A 15,432-nucleotide genomic window follows, 5' to 3' on the forward strand; every position below is an offset into this window, starting at 1 on the left:
CCAGCACAAGGCTTCCCATCTGCTGGCCAGGCCAACCTTGACCTAAATCCGTAGAGGGCAATGTACACTCCTCACCTGGGGTCCCGTTTAGAGTCTCTGTTGAAGGACATTAGCTTTTAGTTTAACTAAGCCCCAGTGTCTTGATGAGAAGTGCTGTTCAGAGAAACTGTTTGACAGGTTTTGTCCCTCTTAGAAGGCTTCCGTGTATATAATTGGTCAACGCTCACTGGTGAGTCTTCATCTTTTAGGGAAAATCACAGAGATCTCAGCCGATGGCAGACAGGACCTAAATGAATGGATTCCACTTTCCCTTTCCATTTCTCTGAAGTTTCCACTCATCTCACAGTATTTTGGTCGATATTACAAACAGGTGTATCCAACACTGGCCTGCTTTGGACTGTCATTTGCTCGATGCAAAGACCTTAGCCTCTGTAATTCTGTTGGCTATTACTAACGACAATACAATAGCCAGCCCTGATATTCGGTTATCACTTGATGGTTGGCCCAGCAGTGCACTTGCATTAACTCAATTTGACCCCCCATGAGACTGGAGACAGTGTCACATGGTGGACAGGAACATAGATTTTGGGGTCAGAGAGACCTGAGACCAAATTCTGGCTTGACCATTGGCTTGCAGTGGGATCTGGAGCAAGTTGTTTAACCTCCTCACCAGCTTTTAGGGCTCAGCGGATTGGATATTTAGCCGGCTGCCTGGTGCATCGTTGATGTTCAACATACAGGAACTTCTTAGGCTCATTGTTTCTATTTTACAGGTGAGAGATAAAAATTCAAGGACTTGCCCAAGGTCACACACTCCCAGGTCGGAGTTTCTTCCTCCCCATGAGGTCACCTGACGTTCCTCCCTGGAGACGGGGACTGGTGGATCCTGACCCTTGAAATACCACTGAATGGAGGAGGTCAAGGCTCACCATGCTTTGTGGGGGGTTATCTTTCCACATTCCCCAGTGGGATGAAATGCATAAGGTGATGCATAGAATTTGCTTTTCCCAGCCGCTGGCCGGTGGTTTAGCTTATTCCCATCTCCTGCCAGCTGACCAAGGCCAGCCAGTGCTTGCGGGGGGGGGGGGGTCCCGTCCCTTATGCAATGACTGCAAGCGAGTTCTCTTGCTTCCTGTTCTGATCCTTTTATTTCTGCCCGCACCTAAAAGTGCAAATATTAAGCACAAATGTTTGAGAGGATGCTTGTTCACAGGGCTGGATGGTTTCAGGTGTGAGGGAGTAATTATTACCAAATCCTTTCCTGTCATAATTTCCTTCCGTTAAACACATGTTTTATTGCTGGGTTTATTTTCTTCAGCCACAGCCCACCTTTATCAGAACTAGCAGCTATCCAGGTGTTCACAAGGGCGCAGCTTTCTGCCCTGGCTGCCAACGTGCCCTTCTGTTCATGGAACTGAAGCAGAACAAGGCAGGAGGAAACCAGCGATGTTTGGAGGTTTTCGTGTAGCTTTAAAAAAAAAAAAAAAGAAGATTTTACCCACTTATTTGAGAGAGAAAGAGAGAGAGAGCACAAGCAGGGAGAGGAAGAAGTAGGCTTCCTGCAGAGCAGGGAGCCCTGCCTCAGGGCTCGATCCCAGGACCTGGGGATTATGACCTGAGCTGAAGGCAGATGCTTAACCCACTGAGCCACCCAGAAACCTCCGTGTTTCTCTCTCTCTCTCTTTTTTTTTTTTTTTTAAAGATTTTATTTATTTGACAGAGAGAAAGACCACAAGCAGGCAGAGAGGCAGGCAAAGAGAGAGGGGGAAGCAGGCTCCCCGCCGAGCAGACAGCCCGATGCGGGGCTCGATCCCAGGACCCTGAGACCATGACCTGAGCCGAAGGCAGAGGCTTAACCCACCGAGCCACCCAGGCGCCCCTCGGTGTTTCTATTTTAACAGGCTGGACTCTTCTTGCCTTAAAGGCCAGGTGTTATGGATGAAACCTGGATGAAGGCAGTTTGGGAAACTTCCTGGCATGTTTTGCTATTGGTCAGGGAAAGGCTGGACAAGAGCTCCTTCAGCCCTCCATGCGGGGGTGCAAATCGGCTTCCATTTCACTTAAAACCCAGCTCAAACCTGGGTGGTCTTCAGGTGCTCAGTATGTTTTACACTGTACAGATGGGCCACTGGAAAATATTTCCCTCAATCCTGAACTATTTATTTATTTAGAGAGGGGGGTAGGGAGGGGCAGAGGGAGAGGGAGAGAGAGAATCTTTTTTTTTTTAAACATGCATCTTCATATATATTTTTAAAGATTTTATATATTTATTTGACAGGCAGAGATCACAAGTAGGCAGAGAGGCAGGCAGAGAGAGAGGAGGAAGCAGGCTCCCCGCTGAGCAGAGAGCCTGATGCGGGACTCGATCCCAGGACCCTGGGATCATGACCTGAGCCCAAGGCAGAGGCTTTAACCCACTGAGCCACCCAGGCGCCCCGCAGAGAGAGAGAATCTTAAGCAGGATCCACACCCAGTGTGAGGCCACGTGCAAGGCTCCATTCTACAACCTAAGGTCATGACCTGAGCCCAGACCAAAAGTTGGACACTTAACTGACTGAGCCACCCAGGTGCCCCAATTCTGAACTGTTTTCATTTATTTTATTTATTTATATTTTTTTCATGAACTATTTTTAAAGAAAACTATTTTTTAATCTCCTTTTTCCCCCTTCATAAAGTCAGACATACTTACTGCAGAAAATTGGAATGTAAGCACATAGAGGAGAATTAAAAGTTACTTTTTTCCTGCCCTCCAAAAGAAAAAAAATAATGTAAACACATCCAAACTGTGTCTCCTTATCTGGATGGTTATTACACACACCCACACGCGCACACACCCACACATGCACATGTGTTTGAAGCAAAAACGGGAAAAGGTGAGAGTTTTAACAAGCACAGTGGGCAACCACATTCTGGGGTGTGCGTGTGCCTGTGGGCTGATGCCCACCTAGAATGGGATCTTCTGCTATGGGGGGTGGGCATCGTTTCTTTCAGAGCACCATCGGCATGTGCTCACTTAAATAAATTGACTCTCCTGCTTGACCTTGGCGAGGCCAGGGTCACAGTCAGTGGGAAGGAGAGATAGGAGAGTTAGGAAAGCAGTGAAGAAGCACCAGTCCTTCAAATTCTATGGAAAGAAACCCCGCTTAGGATGCTTTAGTGTCAGGGCTCGGTGAGCCTGAAGGACGGGCTTCCACCGGCCTGTAGTCTCCCGAGCGTGGAGCAGCTGTCATTGCCCTCACACCCGGAGTACTGGTCCTGAGGTGACTAAGAACAGTTCACTTAATTAATGACCACTGCATAGGGTTTTATAATGCCCCGGGATGGCACATGCTGGAGTAGGAGCCCTCTCACCCAGTGTAAATGACACCTGTAGTCGGAGATTAATCAGAACATCAGTTCAAGTGGGGAATTGGCTGGAGGGGTCAGACAGGTCCCTACGTGCTGCTGAGAATGTTCAAAATGCCATGGGCAGTCGTCACTGTGCACCTGAGGGTGTGGAGTAATTGGGTGGGCTGGGTCATGTGGGTCAGTGACCCGAGTTTTTATGGTATGATTCTTCTCATTTGACAGATGAGAAGACTGATGATCAGAAAATGTAAATGGACACTTAAGCTCAAACACACCTTTGCATTTTAATTTAGCTCTTATTCTCAAAGCGATCTCTTCTTTTGTATGGTTTCTTCCTTCCTTCCTTGCTTCCTTCCTTCTTTCTTTCTTCCTCAAATAAGGGCAGGAAGAGATCTGTCGTATGTAAGTGCCTATAGCATGCCTAGTACTTTGGACATTATAGTTCCAATTCTCACATCAGTACTCAATTTGGGCCATCCTTATCTCCATTCGCTGGTGAAGAAACAGAAAGAGACATTCTGTGACATGGCCGAGGTCCCACACTGAGTAAGTGTATGAGTTTCTTAATTGTCGCTATATTTACATTTATTTTGTTTTTTTAAATTTTATTTTATTTCTTTTCAGTGTTCCAGAATTCATTGTTTATGCACCACACCCACTGCTCCATGCAATATGTGCCCTCTGTAATACCCACCACCAGGCTCACCCAACCCTCCAATCCCTCCCTTCCAAAACCCTCAGTCTAATTGCCGCTATAAAAAAATTACCACAGGGCGCCTGGGTGGCTCAGTGGGTAAAGCCGCTGCCTTCGGCTCAGGTCATGATCTCAGGGTCCTGGGATCGAGTCCCGCATCGGGCTCTCTGCTCGGCAGGGAGCCTGCTTCCTCCTCTCTCTCTCTGCCTGCCTCTCTGCCTACTTGTGATCTCTCTCTGTTAAATAAATAAATCTTAAAAAAAAAAAAATTACCACAAATGTGGTGGCTTAAAACAACAGAAATTTATGATCTTACAGCTCCATAGCCCAGAGGTGCAGCACAGGTTTAAAGTGGAGGTGTTGGCAGGGCTGCATTCCTTCCTGGAGGCTCTAGGGGACAGTCTGTCTCTTTGCTCTCCCAGCATCTGGAAGTCACCTTGGTTCATGGTCTCCTTCCTTCATCTTCAAAGGCAGAAATGCAGCACCCGGCCAACCTCTTTCCTGGTTCTCATGTTTCCTGTCTCTGACCATAGCTGGGAAAGGTTCTCTGCTTTAAGGGCGCATGGGATTAGATTTGGGCCCACCCAGATAATCAGAGATAATCTCTAATCTTAAAGTTCCTCATGTTAATCACATCTTCAAGTCTTTTGTACTTCAAGTACTTTGTGGGACAAAGTAACATGCTCACAGTTTGTGGGGCTCAGCATGTGGATGTCTTCTGGAGGACATTATTCTATCATCCTGGTAAAAGAAGGAGTTGGGACTGAACGTGGGCTGTGTCCATGTTAAAATTTATTATACTAATACAGTCCTCAGGCACTGTGGTATCAAAGGAGGGACAGACACATGAATTGACTAAACATAATAGATTCCAGAAATATATTCATCAGAAGTATGGCCAATTGGTTTTTGACAAAGGTGCAAAATGGCAGGATACCTTTTCTATAAATGGTGTTGTACTATTAGACATCCTTAGGCCAGAAAAAAAAAAAAAGTCTTGACCTAAATCTCATGCCTTGTATAAAAACTAATTCAGAATGGATCCTGGATCTACAAATAAATTCATAAAACTTTTAGAAGAAAATCTTTGTGACATAGGCCAAAGCAAAGAGATCTTAGACATGACACCCAAAGCAAAATCCATTAAAGAAAAAAGAATTAGAAAAATTGGACTTCATCAAAATGAAAGGTTTTGCTTTGTGAAAGTCCCTGGCAAGAGATGAAAAGAAAGAAAAGGGGAAGAAATATTTGCAAATCACCTGACAGAGGACTTGTATCTAAAATGTAGAGAGAACTCTCTAAACTCAAAAGTAAGAAAACAAATAATCCCGTTTCTATATAGACAAAAGACCCGAAAGAACATTTCACCAAATGGGGATACTGATGTCAATCAAATAGGCACATGAAGTTACATGTTCAACCTCATTTGCCATTAGTCAAATGCAAATTGAAACCATAATGAGATATTATGACACACTTACTAGCAGGGCTAAAATAAAAATACTGACGGTATACAAAGCACTGAGAAGGGATGCAGAGAAAGTGAACCGCACGCATTCCTGGTGGGAATGAAAAATGATACAGGCACTCTGGAAAACAATTTGGCTGTTTTTTTATCAAGCGAACTCTATACTTACCATCTAACCTGGGTAATTGCCCGGCTGGGTATTTATCCTAGAAAACTGAAAACATATATTCACACAAGAACCTATACACAAACGTTCGTAGATGCTTTATTTGTCATATCCAATACGTGGAAGTCACCTACATAGCCTTTAACAGGTGAATGATTACGCAACTGGTTTTAAGTTCATACAAGAACAGTATTCAGCAATGAAAATAAATGAACTGTTGATCCAGGCAACGATTTGGGTGCGTCTTGAGGATATCATGCAGAATGAAAAAAAGCCAACCACAAGAGTTACATATATTTACCGTATTTATCACTCTTTTGTCATAATTTTGCCATAGACTCTTGGGTCACACTTCTGTCATCATTTGTGCGACAGATTTCCGTGACAGTTGCTAGGAGCCAGGAGTGGTACAGGGTGTGAGTATAAAAGGAGAGCACGAGGGAGTTTCTTTGCGGTGACAGAGCAGTTCTGAATCCTGATGGCGGGGCTGGTTGCACAAACCTATGTGTGTGATAAAAATGTCTTAAATCTCTATGCCAGAAAAAAAAAATGTAGGTAAAAACAAGTGGGATCTGAGTAACAGCTTCGTTCCTGAGGCACCAATGTCAGTCTTTTGATGCTGTGGCCATGCTAGATAGTATCATTAAGTTACTTAAGGTATCCATAGGAGCTCTGTGCTGTTTTTACAATTTTTGTGAATATTAAGTTTTTTTACCTCCCAAAAGTAAGCAAGTAAATAAAACTCTAAAATAAAACACCCTGAGTCTTCTTACTGCTGGTCTGAAGTCCATCTGCCCGGCAGGCGTGGTCCTCGTCCGATTCTTCATTATTTGCCTTTGCTGTGAGGTCTGAACTGAAAAAGAGAATAAACCAGCATTTTGGCTGAAACAGTCTTTTCCCAAAAGGTTCTGTTGAACGCTAACGCCACAGCCTCTCACGTTCGGCAAGGAGAACTAGTCTGTGTCCAGGCACGTTTGGGAATTCCTGGGTTAACGAGGTTTCTTCATGAAACGCTGCTTTGGAGGACAGGAACATATGCTGTGAGTCTCCACGAGGGGGCCACAGCATACAGCGATTCTTGGACTCTTTGTCCACAGAAGATGTGTATCTTTTTCTCCCCTGGGAATCCTAAGAGCTCGGGAAATACTGAGCTAAAGCATTGGTCAGAGAAGAGGAAGGCAAGGAGTGTGGTATCATTGGCACCATGGGACCAAGTGTTTGGCTCTAGGCACAGGCCACTCTCAAGCCTTTTGCCACGTCGTGAGTGTAGTGACTTAGAGGAGACATGTTGGAAAGAAAGAGACGCAGTTTTCATCGTGTCAAAGGTATGAGTTTTAGGTTTTGACCCCCCACTCAGAGTAGAGACTTTGGGGAAAACGCTGTCCCCCCCTTCTCCACTCTTAGGTTTGGAGGCCTCATTCCCCACCCGACAGGGGAACTAGATGAATAAAGAATGGCTAACAATTCACCCTGGAAGCCAAACAAGAGGAGATGCGTCTTTGGGAAAATGGGAGAGAGGGACATAAGGATGCAGATCTAGGAAGCGCATTTCCTTCTTTCCTCCCTCTCTCCCTTCCTTCCTTTCTGACTTCATCTATTTATTTGACAGAGAGTGAGACAGTGAGAGAGAGAGAGAGAGAGAGAGCACAAGCAGGGGGAGCAGCAGAAAGAGGGGGAGAAACAGACTCCCGCTTAGCAGGGGGCCTGACATGGGGCTTGATCCTCGGACCCTGGGATCATGACCTGAGCTGAAGGCAAGACGCTTAACCAGCTGAGCCACCCAAATGCCCCCAGGTAGGGCATTTTCTGGTGATTACAGCCATGTGATAAAACCCTAAGTCTCTCAAGATGCCTGCTCATGAGGAATGAAACTTGGGGAGGAAGGAGACAGTTTAAGTAGACCAAAAAAGTCACGCCATATCTCTACCTTTCTGTGTACTCTTTAATATAGATGATAACATATCTAGTACATTCGTTATCTCTTGCTGCATGACACATTACCCTCAAACATAGCAGTTAAAACAGCGATAAAATGACTACATTTATCATTGTGAAAATTGAGCAACGTGTGGAATTGTTGAATCACTTTGTTGTACACTTGAAGCTAATGTAACATTGTATGTCAATGATACTTTAATAATAAATTTTTTAAAACCGGTCAAAAAAAAAGCAGTAATAAGATTTATTACCTCACACAGTGTTTATTGGTAAAGAGTTTAGGAGTAACCTAAGTCATTCTGGGTCATGGTCCCTCAGGATGCTATAGTCTTCTGAAGTTTTGTTTGGGGCTGGAGAATCTGATTCCAAGATGGCTCACTAGCATAGCTGGCCTGTTTGTGCTGGGTGTTGGCAAGAAATCGCAGGTCATCACCATGAAGACCTCTCACATGGCTGCTTGAGTATTCTTACATCATCGTTGCTGGTTTCTTCTAGAACAAGTGACCCAAGAGAGAGTAAGGTAAAAGCTGCAGTGTCTTTTATGATGTAGTCTTGGATGCCACACACTATCATTTCTGCAATATCCAATGGATTATACATGTTGGCCCTATTCAGCTCTATTCAGTGTGGGAGAGGACTAGACATGGCGTGAATTCCAGTATGAAGGAATCATTAGGGGCCATCTTGAAGGTTGGCTACAAAAACCTATAAAAGAAAGAAATTACTGAATGAAGTCCTTAAATGGGTGGTAAGTGTTTTTGAGTGGTGCATGACCATGTTCTAGAGGCTGGGCCTCTCATCCTTTCCAAACAAGAGGCATAATTCTGGAGTCACAATTTGCTACTCGTCAGACATTCAAGCTCAGGCAGAAGATTCTGCCCTGATTCATGACCTGACCTGTGTATTTGCCATTCATCCTAATCATTCTTTTAAGGAGGGTCCTCAAACAATTGTACCAGCCCGAATAGCAGGTCTACCCTTTGTTTGTTGCGTAATGACTTCATTCCACGTGCTCTGCTTAAATGGATTGACTCCCTTCTCCCTCCTCTCTCTCTCGTCATAATTCTTTCTGTTCCCATTTCATTTGGAGACAGGTGCCCTCCAAATCACACTCTCCACATCTATCAAAACTAAATAGCTTCCTGCTGCCTTCTCCCATATTTTTAAAAGCAAGCTCCTCTTACCTTCCTCAGAGCGCCTAACCTGAACAGGAAGCTTGATTAATGCACACTTTATCTCTTCCCTCAGTTTATTTATGCCTCCATCAAAATTCTTGGTTGCCAGCATAAAGGAATCTATTAGAAGGACATTTGAGCTCCCAGAATTGATGGTCAACTTGGAAACCAGGCTTAGGAAATGAATGAGAACCAAGTCTTCCCATAGGGCCAGGGGCAGGGACGATGTGATCCCTGTGCCACTGTGGCCGCTGGGATAATATGCCTTCATTTGCTCCTTCTGGCCTTATTTCACTGGCCAGAGGCTCAAAATCCCGGGGAATAGCATTCATTTGGCTTGGCCAAGGTCAATCCTGGCCTCAAGCTCCAGGGATGGGGAGAAGCAAGAGTTGATCCATTTTTTGGGGAAAAAAGGCACATATTTCTACACATCCCCTAATTCTCTAAATGACTCTGGTTGATTTGTCACCATTCAGACTGAAGCCCTCCCTTGCTCAATGAGGATTTAATTACTCGACAGTCCTTAGGATCCACCCCAGCCTTGTATTTTCCATAAACAAGCCCTCCAAATTGGCAAACACTCTTGGGAAGGGTTGCAATTGGATATTCCGTTAATTTACCAATAATCATCTCCTAATGTCATTTATTACAGAAAATTAGTTGAATGTAGCATAAGCAGAAAAATATTGATTGCTGCCCTCTGAATTTTTAATATGAATATTTGATTTATAAATTAATTCTTCATTTCATTAATTAGTGAGGCAGTCTCCCAATCCAAGCTATGGTGCTGAGGATTATTGTGACTTTCTCATCAGCAATTTTAGGCAATGATTCATTAAAATGCATTTCTTTCCTGGTTCAGGTTTTGTGTCCTGCTTCATCAAGGAGCCTCGTGCTTACTTGGGTTTGGGGTTACCTTTTTAATGGTCCTTCCCTGGTCCTTTGTTCTCGATCTATTTGCCCATTTTGGCCAACTTTTTTCTGAGCATCTTCCACAGGTGCTGGCCTAGATGACCTCTACTTTGCCTCAGGATCCTATGACCTCATTTAGAAAAGCATTGGGTTCTAGTCTGGCTCAAATGGCCTCTAACTATCCAAATGTCTGTCCCTAAAAGCTAGCCACAGCAAGGCATGCAGCAGGGCCACCACAAATTACTTGGAGAATGACTGAAAGAACGAGTAAGTGAACAAACCTTTCTGTTTTCCTAGGATCTTCCACAGCGAGTGTTCCTGTTCCATGTTTTCAAACAACCCCTCAAATGGAGAAAATACAGCTTGGTTGATAAGAAGCTCAGGTCCTAGAGTCAGACAGATCCCTTTCTTTGCTATATACTAGTTATGTGATGCAAAGCAAATAAATTTGCCTCTCTGATCCTCTGTTTGTTCATCAATAAAATGGGAATAGTCACATTGTCCATCTCATTAGGTTTACTTTGTTTTTTCCTTGTGCAGAGGGCAGGATCAACCTCCCACACCCCAAAATTGGTTTGGATGTTGAGAATGATGATGTCACAGATGCATCAAAGGGGTATGAAAATATTTATTGCATTGTGAGATATTCTGGGGGAAGGTAGGATCGGCCCCTAAATTGGTCTAAAAATGGCTGGAAGGAGCAATGCTTTTTCCAACTCTTCCTGCGGTCAGAGGATGGGGCTGGAGTAAGAGTTTCCTTAAATGAGCGGGAGTTTGCATGGCTTGAATTTCCCCACTGGACCAAGGAAAGGAGTGTCTGAGCTTTTACTGGCTTACCCAGGTGTGGGGCAAAGAGAAACTGTTATGAAGGGGTCCAAAAGCTGTCAGTGGACAGACATGAAAAAGGGAGTCTGACTGTCTATCACAGGCTTGTTGTGAGAAAATAGCTGCCCAAAGTTCTTAGCATAGTGTAGGGTTATGTAAGTATTTAATAAATGGATTATGAATACAATGATTGGTTTAATCATTTTGGAAATGTTTGCGTCTACTATCTCTTTTTTTCTTTATATTAACCCAAGAAATTGAGAGACCCAGTCGGAAGTAGATCTGGTACAAAGGTCACCAAATGCTAGCTACTGACCTCACTATCACCGTTCCCATGAACTTCGCCTGCCTTGCCACCACTGCCATTGCCATCACCATCACCACCACCACCACCATTACCATTGCCATTTCCATCGCCATCACCATCACCATCATCACCACCACCCCCATTACCATTACCATTGCCATCGCCATAATTGCCGTCACCCCTACCACAATCATCAACAGCATCATCACCATCATCACAACTGTCATCACCAGCATCATAGGATTTTTCAGACTACCCACTTTCTTAGGTTGGAGAACTCTGTTTTCTGCCTTGTTGTAGACCAAGTGACATCAGCTATGAGTAACAAAAGCCATGGGCTCACCTAGCTCAGAAATAAGGAATTTCATATCTCAAGGAACAAGAGGTCCGAGAAGGGTGGTTCCCAGGAGCTCAAAGACATCTTTAAAGATCCTGGTTCTTTTCTCCTTTCTGCTCTGCCATCCTCATTGCATTGACCTGGTCTTTAGCTGGTTCATGAGATGAAGGACGTCAGCATCAACATTCACACACAAAAATGTGTATTTGGTAGAAAAGAGGAGTGTTTCTTTCATGAGTTGTTTTGTTTGTTTTAAAAAAGTAAAATCTTTCTTTGTTTTAAAGTAAAATCTTTCTCTCCTTTACTTGTATCTTGTAGGTAGAGGTTGGGCATGTGGCAACCTACAAAGCACAGGACAGCCCCACAGCCGCCTCCAAAAAGAGTTATCAGTAGTGTCAAGATAGAGAAATCCTGATCTAGGTAATTAGCTAATAAATAAAACCAGGCTTCCCTTTCAACCCTACCTCATAGAAGATGTTTAATCTCCCTGTTTCTGTCTCTGTCTCTGACTCTAACCCAGTCTTTTTTCTTTTTAAAGATATATTTATTTATTTGAGAGAGAGAGAGAGAGAGTGAGCATGAGAGGGGGGAGTGGGAGAGAATCTCCCGCAGACTCCCCACTGAGCATGAAACCCAAAACAGGGCTCGATCTCACGACCCCGAGATCATGACCTGAGCCAAAACCAAGAGTTGGACGCTCAACAGACTGAGCCGTCCAGATGCCCCCTACACAGCCTTTTTTTTCTAATGTCACTTTTTAAGTGGAGAGAATTATGACGGAGACTGAAGGGCAGGCATTTTATTTCACTGTATCTGTGTCCTCTAACACCTCAGTGCTCACAGCCTGGGGCTCACAGCCCCAGCATAAAGTCTGTGAGATTTAAGTCTATACTATGAGATGCCTTATAAAACATACAAAATATGATCTGACAAAGTCCTTTCCCTATTCTGCACAAAATCTCCAGGCGTTAATTCAATTTCAGGGCTTTTCTCCTATTAAAACAGGTGTATGACGCCACCCAGATTCTGGACCGAAGCACAATCCGGTAGTTGGCACTGGGCAATTCCTTTTCTGGGTGATGGGATTTTATTTCACCAAAATGAGCCTTCAAAGAGCTTTGAGGGAGACACCATTGTTTTTAGATGGTTTTGTTTGCCTTGGAAAATGCGAGACGTCACTGTATAATGATCATGGCCGTTAACTCTAGGTTTGTTCTGGGTTTAATGGATAATTATAATGCTGTGGAAAATTATTTCCCAATAAATGTAAATTTCTTTTCTTCCCTGAGCCCCTCTCTTTTTGCCACGTGTTCAGTGTTTTCTTCTTTTGTGTTAAGGATGTGCAAAGCCCAGAAAAATGGGGCTGACAAAACCTGCTGTTTTCTTGATCATTTCTGACTTTTTTTTTTTTTTAAATATCCCACATTAATTATTAGGTTGCCTTGGGGAAAAGGAATGGTATTAAGTACCTTAACATAAGAAGTTTGGTGAGTTTTGTGGATGCTTATTTCCGTGGGGCTCACATGCATCCCATGTTGGCTGTTTCCACGGAATTCCCAAGTTCAACCTGGTGGATTATGATGGCTTTGGTTACCAATGTAATCCTTTTAAACTCATCCTTTATTTATCGTAGTGGCAGGGAAGAAATGTGTTGGGCTGGTAGGACTGCTTTAGAAGTGTGTTCAGCACCAAGCCTCTGAATCACATTGGCAGCAGTTTCGGGGTGGCGGCTTCAAGTTTTCGAAATGGGTTTAAGGAAATACACAGCTTTCCGCATGACTTCTTCCCCTTATCCAATTTCTCCTCCTGCTCTCTCGGGTGTAATCACTGACTGCTTCTGTTGAACTGCCAGGGGCCCAAAAGTCAATTCTTGGGATGAAACAACCAGCATTCAGCCGGTGAACATTGAAGGAGCGCCTACGATGGTCAGGTCCAGTATGCCATGCAGAGACGCGGCGAGGGTCCTGACCCCAAGCAGGTCACCGTCCGCCCTCCTCCAGAGTCTCTAGAGATCAAACTCTCTTTAGCCCCAGAGGGCTGCGATAATACAAAGACTGGAATGCCAAGCCGGACTTGAGAGAATCAGAGCTCTTACCTGGTATCCAACTTAACTGACAATTTGAGGACACAAGTTATTTTCAGGCACAGGCGAAGCAGGGAGAGGCCAGACCCCCAGTGGAGTCCCCAGACCCTCTCCTGTTACATTAGAATGCTCCCTCCTCCACATTTCACAACCAAAGTCTCTGAGCAATGCCCGCGGGGGGCAACACTTACCAGAAAGAGCTATTTTGATCACGAAGCATTTCTATTTTACACTCTAGTAAATACAAAGGTTAAGTGACATTTTCTGGGGAGGTACACCCCATAAATCCAGGGATTTTAGATTTGTTTGCTGTAAGCAACCTAGGTGCATCTTGCTGAAAGCACTCCATGGGGGAGAATTCCCTCCCAGTAAATACATCATCTGTGTTTTCCAGAAGGTCAGTAGCCAGCATGTTTATGAGGGGATTTGACTGGGTCACTTTCCTTGCTTTCCCAAGGCATCCTTTGAAGAGAAGAATGGATTGGAGACCTCGATCACCTGTCCTCCCAGAAGCCACAGCTGACTAGCAGCATCTGTCGCAGGTGTGTGTGGGGTTTTGGGGGGGACAGGGCAGCAGATGTGTGGCTCTGAGTCTCTCTGAGCAAGCCTGTCTTGCTCATGCGAGGTTTTGAGAGCAGGCAGTTGCTGAAAGCCATAGCCTGGTGTGGTAGTAAGAAGAGACTCACGCCAGCATCACAGGGTTCCAGGGCTTTCCACTTGTGTTCTTGTGTCTTTCAGTGGTTAAAAGTTCGAACTCTGGAGTGAAAGCACCATGCAGTCTCTACTCCTTACCAGTCACCATCTCCTGGGCCTTTAGGAATCCAGAAAGGAAAAGGAGGCTGCCAACTTTTTCTTTTGTTTTTTTAAATCAGGGGCTCATTCTGGGCTAGATGCTGGGCTCAGTGCTTTATATCTGTTAGCTAATTGAATACTTCTCGCTCCCCTATGGGGTGGGTTCTATCATTATTCTCATTTTGCAGACAGGGAAACTGAGGTCCAGAGAGGTTAAGTGACTTAGCCATGGCCACATGTCTTAAGTGTGAAGAGGAGGTAGTCAAAGCCAGACACACTTTTGACCGGGGCATTTCAGCCACACCCTGATGTTATTAGAGGGGCTGTCTTTGCAAAAGTGGCTTCACCATGGTGCCCATTGTCACCTCTAGCCCTTCTACTTCCCGTCATTAAACAGTATGAGTTTCCAAGTGGCTCCTCTTAATTTCCTGTTCTGTGGAGAGTGAATGGCTATTGTAAACAAAAAGCACAGGTTTTCAAACAAGTGGAGGGAAAAAGAATGAATGTCTAAGCAAAGAGTTGAGAATGGATTTTGTATGCCTGCATACTGTGTTGTGGCAATATTTTTATGGGTTTGCTGGCAAAGATCCATGTTTTTTGAGTGGCTTTCAAAATGCATGGTGCTACTCCTTGGTTGGAGCAGGTAGCAAAAATAGTAGCATAGGGAAAATAGAACAAGCTCTGTCCTCCAATCCTGACAGATCATCTGTGAACCTGGCCCACTGTTTTAACCTGTCTCTCTCTCCTCCCCAGGGCTACTTTTCTCTACCTGTTGGATGAGATAGTCTCTGGGGAGGCCAGCTCAGTCCTGCCAACTTGGACCCACTATTTGGCTAACCACATCCTCTGTTGGACTTCTGATTGAATGAATCCGAGCATTTTGCAAACCCAGACCACAAACATGATGGGCGGTGTCTCTTTCTCTTTTTGAATTCTTGATCCCACTTGGGAATCTAATCTAATGCAAAACTACAGATCCTCTCCCCAGGAAAATCCATGTATATCCAATATCTGGCCCACAATTTCAGGAGATCCTAGAACCTTCCCTCAAGGCCCATGGATCTTAGGTTAAAAATCCCTGGGGTTGGGCAACAACACACTTGCAATTTGAAGATACAAGCACAGGAAACTGGCTTCTGAAATGCAATGCATGCATCAAGTATGGGCAGACTTTCACAAAACTCCCCATAGTGGTAGGTGGTCATTGGATGGCCCCCAGTGAACCTTGCTTCCTGGTACTCTTGCTCTTATGTAATCTCCTCTGCCTCAGTATGATCTGGACCCAATGGTTTGCTTCTGATGTGCAGAATTTGACGAGTCATTTTGGAGATCAGGTTATAAGAGGACTGTGGCTTCCCTCTTCCTCACCCTCTCTCACTTGCCCTCT

This window comes from Mustela erminea, chromosome 1 (genome assembly GCF_009829155.1).
Source record: "Mustela erminea isolate mMusErm1 chromosome 1, mMusErm1.Pri, whole genome shotgun sequence".
Taxonomy (NCBI): domain Eukaryota; kingdom Metazoa; phylum Chordata; class Mammalia; order Carnivora; family Mustelidae; genus Mustela; species Mustela erminea.